General features: G+C 46.3%; 1 protein-coding gene across 1 annotated transcript in view; it reads left to right on the top strand.

The window, feature by feature from the left end:
* The window catches only part of ZFHX3 (zinc finger homeobox 3), a 395772-nt gene that overhangs the window by 52564 nt on the left and 328548 nt on the right, over nt 1–14660 (top strand). The window lies entirely within an intron of this gene.

The raw sequence follows: 14660 nt of genomic DNA, 5'->3' as shown, positions 1-14660 counted from the left end.
TGCACTGCGGCCCGGCGCCTGGGCTGCGCGCGGCGCGCAGGTGGATCTCCCGGTGACCTTGGCACCGGCGAGGGGAGCCTGGAATAACAATCAAAGTCGGGGCTGGAATTCTGGCCGTTTCCAAATATTAACAACTTCTGTCAAAGAAAGCGCTGATTTCAGCACTTATGGTAATGGCAGAGGCATCGGGATCTCTCTTTCAGAGAACCTAGAAAGGGAAGAAGCCCCGATCTTAATAGGATTAAAAGCCAGGCTCTTTCCCCCCACCCCCTTTTATTTTAAAAATGCTAATTTGTTTTCCGCGTTTTGTCCTTTCTCTCTGGCTTTGTTATTCAGGTCATCGCCAGCAACCCGATGAGCTGCCGGAAAGCAGCCCACAGGGAAGGCTTCTGTGAAAAGCCCCACAGCAGCGCCCTCCCCTCCACGCCGCCCCCCCCCCCAGGCTGTTGCAGGGAGAGGCGCTGGAGCCTTCCTCCGCGCGCGCGGGCTGCTCCGCGGTTTGTTCCGCTCGCGAATCGGCGCGTTAATTAAAACAGCCTGGTCCGCCTGTGACCCATCTTAGAGAGAGATGAACTGATCTCGCCTCAGAAGTTGGGCTGTGAAATTCAAGAGTCGCCTCTTGGCACCTGCCCGTCCGTAATCTGCTTATCTGGCAGGATTTCCCGGGTGCTCCGCGGCTGCTGTCCGTGCAGAACGGGAAGCGGGCGGCGGGAGAGGGGGGAGGCAGAGCAGGGACTCTAATTCACCATGTAATTTGTTCGGAGATTCCTTTGATAGGTCTGAAAGTGGAAGCATCCTGCCGAGGACCCAGGCCTTGCAAAGGCAAGCCACTTGGTTGCCTGCGTGGGGGGAAGCGGGGGAGAGTGTGTACGAGCCCCCCCCCCCCAGCAGGGGACCCTCCCATGAATAGACATCCGCCATCAGCAGAGCTCTTCTGTGAGATGGCATCTTCATTTAAACGTTACTTTTATTGTGGGGGTGGGATGTTTGTCCTCAGCCCACCTCAGCCCCCCCCCCCAGCTGAATGTCTGGGGTGTCTGGGTGGGGGAGAACATGCATTTCGGTCCAAGCTATTTGTTGCATCTCAGTCCTGCTCGGGCTTTGAGCCTCCCCAGCTAACCAGCGGAGCAGCCACTCCCGCCCCCCACGGCCCTTCCAAAGGCACAAAGGAGCAACCGAAGGAAGACTGAGCTCCACACAGCCAGGATGAGAAAGGATCAAAGGCAGAGAGGGATGTTTCTAATGCGTGTTAGTTGAGTTGTATACATGGTTTTCGAAGGAAAGGAACATAATGGAATTTAGTTATCTCTTCCCAGCTCCACCCCACCCCCCAAAAAACCACCACTTTTCAGGCAGGGATTCTCAGGATTCCAGGCACATTTTCCTGATTTCCAAAGGGGTGTGATTTTTGGAAGCCATAACGGATCCTGGGGGTTTTTCCCTCCTTTCCCATTCCCTACATTTAATTTTTAGATGGTTTTCCTGATATAGAAAGCAATAGATGCACATTCTTGCATGTCTGTCTCAGAGACCCTGGCCTTCCGTACAGCAGCACATTTTTCAAAAAATAAAAATAAAAAATTGCATACACTGTGTGGTGGGATGTGGGGTGTTTGCTTAGGGCAGGGGTCAGCAATATTTTTCAGCCATGGGCCGGCCCACCATGTGGTGGACTATATTTTGAAAAAAATATGAACAAATTCCTGGCCCCACAAATAACCCAGAGATGCATTTTAAATAAAAGCACACATTCTACTCATGTAAAAACACACAGATTCCCGGATCGTCCGTGGGCCAGATTGAGAAGATGATTAGACCGCATCTGGCCTCCTGGCCTTAGGTTGCCTACCCTTGTCTTAGGGGGTGCTTGTGCTTCCTGCCCACTGTGGGGAGCTCTGTTTCCAGGGCTTTCTCCCAGGTGTCACATGGATCAGGGCTGTGACATGGGGGGGGGGGGTGGCGGCTTTTCAGCAGGGGGATGAACAGCAGCCCAACTATGTGGAAGGCAGCCGACAGAAGGGGCCTGGGCCAGCCAAGGTGCCACTGTTAGCAGAGGTCCCACTGCAGAGAACAGATACCTCCAAAGTTGTGATGCAGGTGTGGTTTTGCCAAAGGCCACCCTAGCAGCTCCAATGGTCTTTGTGTTGCAAGCTCAAGGACCTCCTTTTTGGACCCAAAAACATTACCTGCTTATGCCAGGGAGGAGCTCTAGGTTGCACCTGTGTTGCCGCTGGATTATGAATCAAGCGAATATCATTCTTCCTGAACCCCTCACCTCTGTAGGAGGTCCATTCAAGAGCAATGAGTGTTCCATAAAAGGCAGAGATTCATAACATCGAGAGTGACTTTGAACACCATGTTATGACATTTCAAGATTATTAGCTTGATTTCGTAACATTCCTCTGCAGTCTTCGTGTACTTTGTCTCCTCCCCAACCCCCCAAGGTACCCAAGGCTGCTTGGTATTTTGCCGCAGAAATGCATCCAAAGGCTTTACAGCATCTCCGCCGTCTGCAGGAAGGATTTTCCACTTATCTGCCTGCAATGGTGTAGCAGCTTTGCTAGGGGGTGGATTCTGAAGTATCACTTAACATCAATCCATTTCCTCGAGATTCTTGATAACATGGTTTGTATTTCACCACTAATAAATAGGCCTGCAGGAATGTCAAACAGGAGCCTCTCTATTGCCCTCTCTCCCTCCCTCCCTCCCTCTTTCTCTTGGCTGAACAATCCCCACCCTCACTTCACAATTTGGATGGCTTTGAGTGGACATTTTGCTTTTCCTTCTGACTTGAGTCTCTGGATTCTGGGGGTTCAGTTTGGAGGACTCGCCCTGTTGCTCCCCAAGGTTTGGCCACTTGCTACAGTAGTGCCTGCACCGCTGCTTCAATGTGGCACAAACCTCTGACGTGCTCATTGTATAGCTACATTGTAGAGGAGCTTTCAGCTGGGAATTTTGGTCGTAGAACCAAAGGAGAGACCTTTTCCCCTGACCACCCACTTTGAATCCCAAGCTGCAGGACTCAGCCAATTTAAACAACTTGCAGCTCATCCACACTGGAGTTTAATGTGGATTTGGAGCTACTTGTGTGTTTATTTTTTTTGTGGCATTCTCCTCAGCCCCCACGAAATGCAGTGTTTTTTTTTGATCTGATAAAGGAAGAAAATCCAATATAAAACTGCATGTTACCTGACTGTGGAGCGCATTGTGTGGGTGATCACCCTTCCCCCATGTGTGGCAGGGTTTCACTGGGTGCCGTCTACTGCCACAACTCCTATTTCCATTTTGTTTCCAGCAGCCAAAATGGTTTTTTCTGCTGTTCATTGTTGAAGCCACATTTGCAGTGTGCCAATTTTAAAAGCAGTTCTGCACAAAATTGCTCTTGCACAAGGCAGCTGTATTCAAAATAAAAATAAAGTGTGTCCTTGCAGGTACAGGAAGTGAGAAGGGAAATAGGCAGGAAAGGAAGCAGCAGCCTCTCGTGTTAGCAATTCCAAAACCTTGACTGGCTTGGAATCTCTCTCTCTCTAACACACATATATAATCTGGTATATCAAAAAACCTGGTTTTAATTTTTTTTAAAGGTGTGCATGCACAGGTAAACAAATGCCTGCTTGCCTGCCCATAATGGACCTCAGGTTTCTGAAGCACAAGTATTTTTGTTATTATTCACTTTTCTTTTCTGCAAATCTAGTAGACTGAAAAACTTTTATTTGGAACCATTTATTATTTTTAAAGGTTCGCATGCATAGATAAACAAACACTTGCATGCATGCCCACAACAGACCTCAGCTTACTGGAATTTATGGTGGATGAGGGGGGGGGGACAGAAAGCAGCAAGACTACATCTCATCAAGCGGCGCCCACTCCTGTGGACGGGAAACATCAATACAGATTTTGGAGGAATAAAATTGAAAGTGTGTGGACTAAGACACACAAGTACAGAGACAAAAACAGCTACCCATGGATGCCTTAGTAGGGAAACAGCCTCAGTCCTTTTTTTTTTTTTACCCAGTCAAGCTCTTCCAAGTTGACTTTACTATGTAGAGAACCATTCACAGTCTGCCCCGGTTTGAATAAAAACCCGCCCCTCATCTTTGCAAATGAACCAAAACAGTGCTCAAGAGCGATGTGCCGCCTTAAGCCATTTGACAGCTGTTGAAACCACAAATAGACAATAAGGGGAGGTAGGGGAGGTCAGTCTCATTGTCTCAAGAAAGGGGCCAAGGGTCAGCCCCCAGCCAGGGGTTGGTGGTTGGTCAGGCTGGCCCCTGCCAAGAGCATGGGCCCAGGAGGGGTGCAAAAATTGCACCTCTCCACTCTGGCTTGGAGTAGCTGGGAGCCTGCCCCTCTGCATGCTCCCGAGGCCACTCCTCCACTGATCCTGGGCTGCTGGCCGAGGCATGCAGGCTCCTCTGGGTACCTCGTTGGAGAAACCCAGTTGCTGGCATGTGCCATTGCAGCTGCTAGAAGTGCGAGAGGAGTGCCCAGTGGGGCTCCAAGGGTGCAAGGGACTGGGAGGGGTGCATAATCTGGCAGCCTTGCCCCGACTTGTGGGATTTCAAGATAGCACACAAGCCAGCTTGGTTCAGGATTCAGGAATAATCCGATGGGATGCAGCCAATAATAAGCTTTTCATGGACGGTCTTCCGTGTCCAGAGACAGTCTATCTGTGAATACCAGATGCTGGTGACAAACAGGCTTGTGATCTTCCAGGTGCATCATTGGAAAGCAGGCGCCTCATCCTGATCCAGAAGCGTAGTTATGGATGCTCATAACTATTTCTAGCTTGAATTTGGCCCACTGCACAGCGTGTCCTCGCAGGCAAGCAATCTATATCCTCTATGTAAAAACAAAACAAAAACCCTCTTCCCTTTGGGTGGTGAGCAAAGGCTCCCTCCTGCTGCAGCCCCTGGGAGGGTGTGGCTCGCAAGCTCCAGGGAGGTGCATTTCCCTGTGCTGCGATTGGCTGCCAGACAAGGCAGATCAGAGGAGAACAGATTCACAAGTGAAAAGACAATTCTTGACAAGCAAGACCCAGGCTCATATTGGGCTTTTCTTTCTCTGGGGAATTCAAGAGATGAAATGTCAAATGAAACAAGCCCTTTTTAATTTCTTAGATTACATCCAGCTTTTAATAATGTGGCGCCCTGGAAATGAGAACAGATAATATTTGCCTTGTAAAACAGAGCAGCCGGGTTCCTGTCAGAAGGCAAATCGCCTCCCCAGGCTTTGTTGTGGGTTTCAGCTGACAAGTTTGCGGATGCTCTGGTTTGTAAGCTAATGGGATCCAGATGTCTATCCAGTGAGGCAACTTTTGCACCGTTGTTCCTCCTACCCCCTCCTGCAGGAGGGACAGCTGTGGCCACAGAGATTCTTGACACTTTCTCCACATTTTTGAGCATTTCAGATCACTTTTAAGCTCCTTCCTTCCTTCCTTCCTTCCTTCTGTATGGTGCTTAAAAAGGAGAAACGAAAGCACAAGACAGCCATTTGTAATGCAGATGAGCATTCTGGCCAGTTTCAGGCTTTAGATATGCATCACAAACTCTGACTGAAGGAATAACTGCTTTAAGGCTCCCAGGATCACATGGTGGCTTGTACAAGTAACACATGGTGATGCACTGAAGGTGCATGAACTTCTTTCTCTGATTAAAATGAGTGGGTCTTGAGAGCTCTTCCCTTTGGCTGCATTGTACCTCCCTCAGCCACTCTTGCTTCCTTGTAGCATACACAGACACAGGCAAGCAAGGCCAAAGACATCACTGAGGGCCAAACAGCATGGGAGAGAGGCCCGCTGCTCTGTCCTCTCTCAAAGCACTTTGTCCTGCTGCTCACAGTACTTTGGCCCCATGGCCCTTTGCATCTCAGCTGAAATACCAGAAGTGGGTCTAGCTGGGAGAAAAGTTCCCAGAGAGCAGGACTGGGGACAGAAATGGATGAGATGAAAATATGGGTCTGAACCCCCACCCCCTGGCCCTTTAAACAGCACTCTCCCACCCAAAAACATACACACCTGCTTTCAACCTGCACTTGAAGACCTGGCCTTGTCCCTCTCAAGGGTTGTTTGGGCCTGATCCTAGCTGGAGTTCCACATGGAGCCTGGGAAATTGTCCCTCCAGCAAGAGGACGGAGATGGGAGCTGCCTGAGTTCCAACTGCCCAGCTTCCTAGAGGAGTCTGCTTTCTTTCTTTCACTCTTGGAGAAACCTGTTACTCAGTGGGCAATAAAACTGAAAATAAAGATCAGAGCCAGTGGAAATGTCATAATGGCAGGGGGTAGAAGCATTAGACGTTGCCCATAAAATGTGAGAGATTTAGACGTTTGCACCCCATTATTGCGCCAGAGGTCGGCTTTCTTTCTTTCTCCACCCCCCTTCTTCTCCTTCACCTTTTCCTGGTGGCAGGCTGCTTCTGCTACCCCACCCCCTTCTGACGCACCCCTTTCCATTTACTGCCCATAGTGATAGATTTATATTTTTGCTATGCTTCCCTCCCCATTTTTTGGAACTTAATCAGCAGCATATATTCTCCCTAACTCTGTTCCCAAACTACAGAACCACCTGGGTTAGATTCCCTCCTGCCTGCCCACCCTCACCCCCGTTAACACCATTGGTCTGATTTGTACATGTGACATTTAGGTGGATTTAGCCTACAACAGGTTCATATTTTAGATAGCTCTATTTTCCCCCAGCTCCCTTTGCGTTGGCCTCCACCCTTCACCAAACATTTTCTCCTTTGCTGTTGTCCAGAAAACCTTCTCCTTCACCCCATTTCACTGAAGGAGATTGCCTTGCCTGAGAGGAGGTACGCCTAAATCCACAAATCCACAGTGAAATGAGTCTTTTGTAGGCTCTGCCTAGAGAGATGCTATAATAATAATAATAATAATAATAATAATAATATATATTTATACCCCGCCCATCTGGCTGTGTTTCCCCAGCCACTCTGGGCAGCTTCCCACCAAATATTAAAAACAATACAGCATCAGACATTAAAACTTTCCTAAACAGGGCTGCCTCGTAATAGTTAAGGAGAAGGCACCAAACACCCTTTTCAATACAAAAACCTATTTGTGGGTCAAATAATTTAAAGCGTCCATGATACAAAACCCAAATGTTTGGGACTGAGCCAAAAAAATTGATTCAGATTAAAAAACAAAACAAAAAATTCAGATTCAGTGCAAATTCATGTTTTCTTTTCAGTGTGGGAATATCCACAACCAGTGCTTTTTTTCTTTTAAAAAAATGTTTAGGGATAGTCTCATTTTGACTCAAGAAAATCACCATTGTATAGTTCAAATCAGGAAAAATAAATACAGTAAATGGACAAAAGTTCATAAAATGATTAGGGGTATGCATACCCCTGTGTCCCCCCCCCCCCGAAAAAAGCACTGTCCACAACCAATTCCTAACCATTGCATGGGGTAGCCAGGTGGATGTGACTTGGCTCTATCAAAATCACATCACTGTGAAAACAGATGGGTAGTTTTAGAGTTTCTTTCCTTCAAGTTCAGCCCAACTTTTCTTCCTTTTTACACCTTTTCACCACAACCTATTTCCCACTCTCCCCCCACACACTCAATTTGCAATTGAAATAACGCGAGACTCTTCCGAGAGAAGCTGAAGATATTAACTATGAAATTCTGAAACAACAAGAGCTATATTGTCGGCTTCCCATGAAATGAGAAATATGTTCTCTTCAGCCAACTACATTTGACAGGAGGCTTTTGAAATTAACTCTATGCTCAGATGATCACTTTCCTACTGTAATTATCAAGTGCAGTAATTCATAATAGGAGGTGTGTGAGTACATCATGCTTTCTTCAACACATAACACACATCTCCACCACCAATTCAGAAAGCAAAAGGGCCCACTTAAAACAAGCAGCCTCTCCAAGGGCATGTGTGTGTTTGTGTGTGCATGCGCCAGTGAGTAAGGTTTGCATTCTCATTCTCTCCAGACAAACCATCTGCTTACATATGGATGAAGTCACTTTTTGAAACACCTTTCCTCCACCTCTCTGGAGAACAATAATCACATATTCTCTCCGCTTTCGGACAGTCTGGGGAAGGCAGAAAAATGGATGGCAGGCAGGCAAAAGTCCCACCGGTGGAGAGCTCCACAATAGGCCCTTGGAAGTAACTGAAGATAACTTGTATTTTGAGTCTCAACTTCAGGCATGGTCAGGAGGGAGAGAAGTTAATGCTGTGATGATATCACACGAGCCCCTGTTACATATCCATGGGTCTAGGCCCAGGGGATATTCCTCTGGCTTTTCTTTCTTTGGGTCTCTCCTCTAATTCTTGCTCAAGGCTATTGAAGCAATTGGCTCTAAGCTCCATGAAATTTGTTTTTATGGTCTTCTAGTTGTGTTTGTTCTGATCTGAATTTTCTGCGTGTGCAATTGCCGCATGAGCACCTGTACCCCTGTGTTGTTTCGGTTTTGATAGTCACAATTACAGTGGTACCTCAGGTTACATACGCTTCAGGTTACATACGCTTTAGGTTACAGACTCCGCTAACCCAGAAATATTACCTCGGGTGACAAACTTTGCTTCAGGATGAGAACAGAAATTGTGCTCCGGCAGCGCGGTGGCAGCAGGAGGCCCCATTAGCTAAAGTGGTGCTTCAGGTTAAGAACAGTTTTAGGTTAAGAATGGACCTCCGGAACGAATTAAGTACTTAACCCAGGTACCACTGTATTCCATTATTTGCTGTTCACACGAGAAGGTGGAGGCCAGGGTTGCTAACAGGGAAGTAAAAGGGGTACACATGTACTAAGGCCCATGCCAGCAGGGGGGTTCATACTCTTAGCATTCCTTAGGGGGTTAAATAGGTAAATTGGAAATTTCTAAAGGAAGTTATAAATCAAAATGTGGAGATGGCTCTAAGGCTTTGGTACTTGACAGACATCGCCACTGCTAAGCAGTCTTAATGTTGATATTACAACCCCCCCTTTTTTTCCTGGCCTGCTTGTCATCACTGGGCTGTTATTTATTAATATATTTTAACCATAAAGCAAAAATAGAAAATTTTGATACACCTTACAGCTGCAGCAAGTTAAAATCCCTATGAGGTGCTCTGGACCCCTAGAGAGCAGATATTACAGCCATAGCCTTTAAAAAAAAACCTTTAAAAACTGGTGCTGTCTTTTGCAGAGGGAGGATGGCACACTGGCACCCAAAGGCTTTCCACATTATACTCCAAGACAGAAGCGGGAAAGGAAGGGAGCGATAGAGAAATAGAGCTGTTTTTGGTGCATTTAAGTGCTATTTATCAGAGGAGAATTGAAAGCAATACTATTAAGCACTTTTTTTGTTAACTTGAAGAAGTAAAAGGGGGAGATTGGCCAGTCCTGTTCTGCCTTTTTGTTAACCAGGCAAAGTAAAGAAATAGCCACAAAACCTTTAGAAGCATTCAAGTACCTTACTGACTTTCATCAGATGTTTGCTGCAAAAAAGAAAAAAAAAAGGGAGGGGGAATCGTTCTATCTTTTTATTTTTGCTTTGCTTTAATCTTATTTGATGATGTCTCAACAGGCTGGGGCATGCTTTCTCGGATGGCAATTTCACCGCACCATATGTGTCTCTCACAAGATAGCAGAGTGAAATGAGTCTTGGCAGGAAGAGAACTAAACATATCGACAAAGAAAAGGAAAAAAAAATTATTTACTTAACTCCCTCTTGCCTGCCTGCATTTCCTTCCCTTCAGCTGCTTCTGCTTCCAGTCAGCCGGGTAAAGATACAGGCCCGGCTACAGCTTTGCTTTGCAGCCATCTTTGTTAGTTTTAATCCCAAACACTTGCCACAAGGCAGCATATCAGCTCGACTGAGGAGAGCTTGCGCTGTCCCAGAATACCCAGGAGGCAGTTGAGCACAATCCGGCCCTACAGCACCTCTTTGTTGCCACCCTTCCAGTAATGAGTCTTTCCCCCCAGAATCCTTCTCCATCCCTAGCCTCTGGAATACCTGAGAGGTACTCTGGGAAACTCTGAGATGCTTGGTTTGCTGTCCATTTCCCAGATGTAAAAACTAGACCTCCTGAATCAGTCAGTTACAGATTTCTGAGTCCAAACATTCTAAGGAAGAGCTCCTGTTATACCATAGTAGCCAAAGACCATGTCCTCTGGTCTTGTGATGTTGTTCGTGAGGAGAGTCTGCCTTGAGGCTGCCTGTGATGGCCCTTTACTCTGAAGTGCATCAATCACCCAGTGGGGTCCTTAATTTCTGCTTCCAGTTCTCAGCAGACAGGGGGTTAATGGAGCGCGTGCGCTAAGGCGGGGGTGGTGCAAGGTCACTCGGATCTGCTTGTGCCTCACACTTGCAAGGGCTTTGAAAAGTGGAATTCATTTCTGTTTACAGCCATGTCACAGCCATTTGAATCATACGTATTTGTATGAGCTGGATATTTAGGAAGCAAATTGAGGCTCACTCGTGCATTTGTAGGAGAATTCTGTAAAGGGCTGAGTATTTTCCAAGCTAGATTTATCCATAACATATAGGAAAACCTTGACTAGGCCTATAATTAAAAGTACTCATCTTTTTCTTTTCTAACCATGTGAAACAATGGTTGATCTTCAAGGAATCCCATCTCAATTAGCAAATGAGTGTTTCACTAGCACTTAGAAGCTACAGAGTGCCTTAATCTGCCTCAGGACGATGGCAGAGGACCAAGAAACCTGGGATGTGCTTTGCAGTGGTTTTGAAAACCCTTGAAAGCTTTGCGGAGAAGGATAGTTAGAGCAGTCCTGGGTGTGGCAAAAAAGACCATTGGGGGCTCAGGGCTGCTGCTGGATGCAGGCTGGAGAAATGCCTCTTTGAGCAGGTTTATTTAATAATAATAATCTTTGCTAGGAGGGCAGCCCTTTGTCACTTTCCCAAATAAGGTTCTTAAATATGCATTTATGCAACATTTAGGATTTCCATTTTTCTTCATTACAGAAAGTAATATTACTTTTCTCTGTGTTATTTCTAAACTCAGATGTAGCTTTTTCCATGCCTGACATTTAAGCAGTCGCACATTACCTACTCCAGGGTGCCTGAAAGCAACTTTCCCCAACCCAGCATCATATGGTCATTCTGTTTTGGGGTGCTGGAGTTTGTAGTCCAAAATCTCTGGAAGGAACCAGGTTGGGAAAGGCTATCTTAAATGATTGTCTAGTGTCACCTTGCAGAACCTGGTGCAGTTGTATGTGTAAGCGTGACTAAAAGCCTTTCCGAAATTCACTCAGATTGCAAAGAGAGTTTTTCTTGCATTGGTTTGGCAGTGTTCTGTGTGCTATCAGAGCACTCAAAGTGCATTATGTTGGGAGCGAAAGAGATGTGACAAGCAATGAAACAAAACAGAAAATGCCCAGTTTCCACAAGTGCTAATAAATCTCAGGAAAAAGCCACTTCCAGAAATGAGCTCAAATGTACACAATCCCATTGTACTATTTACCCTCTGTACCTGATCCCTGCCACAAAGTTCCCAGAGTTCAAGAAGGTGCTTTGGCTTGAAGCTTGTTCCAGGGGCCTGAAACGGGGCTGCAGGATGAGGGCATTTGTAAGTGCCACCTGTGCCACTTGGACAAATTCTGCCTATCTGCCTGGCACATCTTCAGGGGGACACAGTGCATAGATTTTATATACCTGTATGGGGGTATATGTTAAAGTCACTTTCATTTTGGAGAGTAGGCAACTTATGAACATTTTAAATAGTAATGCACTTAAGAAAATCTGGCAATATATATTTTATATTTTTACTCTAAGAAGAGAAAATTTCCATTATTTGTTGTGAATGAATCCTTCAGGTTTGTTATGCCAAGGTATATTTCAGGGTGTAAAATGTGCTTTTAGGCAAAAAAAATCTCTCTCTAAACAGTGACAAATACAGTGGTAGCAACTTTGTACTCTGTTAATGATTGCTCGATTTAAAGATTTATCTGTATTATCTCCTGCTGTGCAGTTCCTTGGACATCATAGGGAACTGCAATGTACAAAAGCGGGAGAGGTTGTTTGGGGGGGGTGGTCCTGCTGCAGAGTCACAGCTTGTTGGATCGCTGAGGTTGCCGGATTTTACCCTACAAAGAGATGACTTTACAAAAGGGACTTCCGATCTAGTGGGGCTGCGTTTGTTCTTTCTGTTCCTGATCGCCCCCGCCCCGCGCGCGCTCCGCCTGCCTCTGGCTTTTCCTTTTCGTATGATAAAGTTCTTAATCACCTGTTCTCTCTGCAAAAGGCTGCATGGGTACACAGAGAGACAGACAGACATCAGCCATGGGAATACATTAGCCCAGAGGAACAATTCGCTGGGGAGAGGGCGGGATTAGGGGGTGCTTTGCCTATCAGCCTGATTATCATTCGCATTGCAGGATAAAAGCGTCGGAAGTGATGATGCCATCGAAGAGGCATTACCAGATTCTTGGTTCGAGACATTTGCGAAAGTGAGAGAGATCACTTTGCAAAGTGCTGGAACTTGAATGGCAGGCATGAAAGGTTTCTTTCCGCTGGGGGTGCATTCCTTGGAAAGCCACAGCCCTCTCCACAGGGCAGGGAAAGGCAACACCTTCCCTTCCGAGCACTTTAATAGCCACACACTCTTGCGGTGTGATACCCCCACACGTCTGCCAAGCACATGGTTACGGCAGCCTGTGCGTTTGTTTCTGAGTGTTCAGTGGACCGGGGGGGGGGGGTTGAGCCTTTCTTCCTTTCATTCAGCGAGGCAGAGTTCCCATGCTGAGGAGAGGCAGCTCTCAGGCTCTGAAAAATTGCATTTAAATCAAGGAAATGCAAAAGATTCGTGGAAAAACCCGGCTGCTGTCACTGGGGGAGGGGGGTGACTTGCTGGTGTCCAGCGGTTTTCTGCTTGTTTTCGTCATTGCAACTTGACCCGTGGCTTAGGAGGAGGGAGCTCTGGCGAAAATGCCGAAAATAATGATTTGGATCGAGGCTGAGTTAGATGAACTTTGGTCTCATTGAAAAGTGGGGGATAAGTTGACCACAATTTACAGCACCGTTGATTCCAAGGGCTACGAAGCGCAACTAACCCAATGTAAATTGGGAGGGGGAGAATCACTAAATGAGACAGGAATGGGTTTTTTTGTGGGGTGGGGGGCTTGTCACAAATGTGACTGTCGTACAACTGACCAGAGCGTTGCAGTCGGGTGTGCTGGGTTTGGGATGGGGGAGGAAGAGGTGTTAACATTTCCCCAGTAACAAAATATTGCATGTTTTGAATTCTGGGGAAATGCCATTTCCTTGTCATCGCTGAGTAACCACGGTGCATTCAGCACACAAAAGGGGGGAGAGGCACCATTGTGTCACGCTGAAAGTGGCTCATTTAAAACAGCCTAAATTTGAACAAGTTGGAAAGGTTACAAGCTGCCTTAGTGAGGACACGGCTGTTTCTTCAGTCAAAAGCTCTTCAGGTTTGACTGGGAGAGGGATGTTTAAATAATCAGAATTATTCTGACATTTTCTTTTGCCGTGCCACCATTAGTTACATGCTAGGTGAAAAATAATATCCTGCAGCTATTTATTCATGAAATATTTTAAATAAAGGCCAGATTCATTTTCCAGTGAATTTTGCCAAATTCCTTAGCCATTTATTAGTGACTGTTTCTGCTAATTACTTAAATATTCGTTGCAAATCAATGTAATATTCATTACTTTGAGGGGAAATGTTTCAGAAGAGCTTTGCAAGAAATGACAATTTCTCCTAGTGTGGTCTCTGCAAAATTTGGTGTCATTTCCTGTATTAACACAGAATCAGTCAATTCTCCAGAGAGGAGGAGGCAAGGTGGTAAAACTAGGATAAAAGCTTGATAATTCAAGCAAGTACTCTGCAAAAAAAAAAAGTAGCATCCTTTTGGCTTGTGGAAAAATTGAAACAGCAAATCTTAGTGAGCACCTGGGAAGAATCTGCGCAAATACTAATATATCAGTACATGGATTAAAACACCAAAACGGTCAGATAGTCCCTGCTGCATTTTTATTATTATTTTGGTCTAATTAGAGTATTGTATTTGTTCTGGTGTGCCAACTGCTATAAACGTCACCTTTTGTAATTGTAACAATTAGGATTTTAACATTTTAACTAATTCTCTCTTAGGCACTGCCTTGACATTATCGTGTCCCCCAAACCAGTTGATGGGTCTCAGATTTATTATTATTATTTTCCTCTGAAAGAGAAAGAATTTGCCTTCCTCCTCCTCCCTTCACGCAGAATAGAAGCAACAGCAGTCAAAAGATACCCAAATGCCCGGCCTTGGATCTGGCTGGGGGAACGGAGATTGCTACGGCAAAGGCAGTTGTTGGGGGGGGGGGGGAGCCGGCAGCCTCTGGAATTTGGCTGCGTTTGCAGCCTTGATTTCCAGGGGGCCTGTGCCAGCCACGTGGCTTTGCTTTGGCTCTGCCTAATCTCCAGTCCCGAGACATATAGTCACCCCCCCCCACCGGGGCAGGGGGCAGTCAGCAGCCATCTGTGCCATCCCAGGCAGGCCTCGTCCTGCAGCCACGTTCAAGTCCAGTGTCCGAGCTGTCCTGGGAAGTTTATCGTCCACTCCATCAAAGGGTCTAATGGTCAGGAGAGAGGTCTTGATGGGTCCCTGGTGACCCGGCATTAACAGAGTGGACTTGTTTAAGTGTTACGGAGGGTGTCTCCGAACGATCCCGACGC

This window comes from Podarcis tiliguerta, assembly GCF_965153285.1.
Source record: "Podarcis tiliguerta genome assembly, chromosome: 8".
Taxonomy (NCBI): domain Eukaryota; kingdom Metazoa; phylum Chordata; class Lepidosauria; order Squamata; family Lacertidae; genus Podarcis; species Podarcis tiliguerta.
This window is presented reverse-complemented; position numbering and strand designations above follow the sequence as displayed.